Source organism: Buceros rhinoceros, unplaced genomic scaffold, assembly GCF_000710305.1.
Source record: "Buceros rhinoceros silvestris isolate BGI_N320 unplaced genomic scaffold, ASM71030v1 scaffold9315, whole genome shotgun sequence".
Classification (NCBI taxonomy): domain Eukaryota; kingdom Metazoa; phylum Chordata; class Aves; order Bucerotiformes; family Bucerotidae; genus Buceros; species Buceros rhinoceros.
Genome location: NW_010411135.1, coordinates 2,713 through 3,082, shown reverse-complemented (window position 1 = coordinate 3,082; position 370 = coordinate 2,713). Strand labels below are relative to the sequence as shown.

The 370-nt window shown below is 59.2% G+C and overlaps 1 protein-coding gene across 1 annotated transcript in view; it reads right to left on the bottom strand.

Moving 5' to 3' along the window:
• CDK5RAP1 (CDK5 regulatory subunit associated protein 1) overlaps positions 1 to 370 on the bottom strand; it is a 5,761-nt gene that overhangs the window by 3,267 nt on the left and 2,124 nt on the right. The window lies entirely within an intron of this gene.

Here is a 370-nt window from a genome sequence, read left to right as displayed (position 1 = left end):
TCCTGCATGTCATGGCAGACCCCTCTGCCTCTGCCTCCTGTTCCTCCAGCGGGTGGCTCTGCCCTATGGCCACGCTGAGCAGAGCCCGACTTCACGTTTGGGAATCTCGGTATGAAAACTGAACAAACCCAACAGCAGTTACACAGTGTGGAGGATCAGAAGAATCAAACAGGAGGACCTGGGGCAGGGCACAGCAGAAGGCAAGGGATGAATGAGGCGCAGCCTGCAGGGAGGCACAGATGTCAGTGGGACAGGCACCACTCGGTGCAGCGCTCTAAGGAGAGCTGAGAAGCCCACAGTCAGCCAGAGCACGGGGCAGCCTCCCTGGCAGACAGTGAAGAGGCAGGAAACAGACAGGTGGACTCAGGCC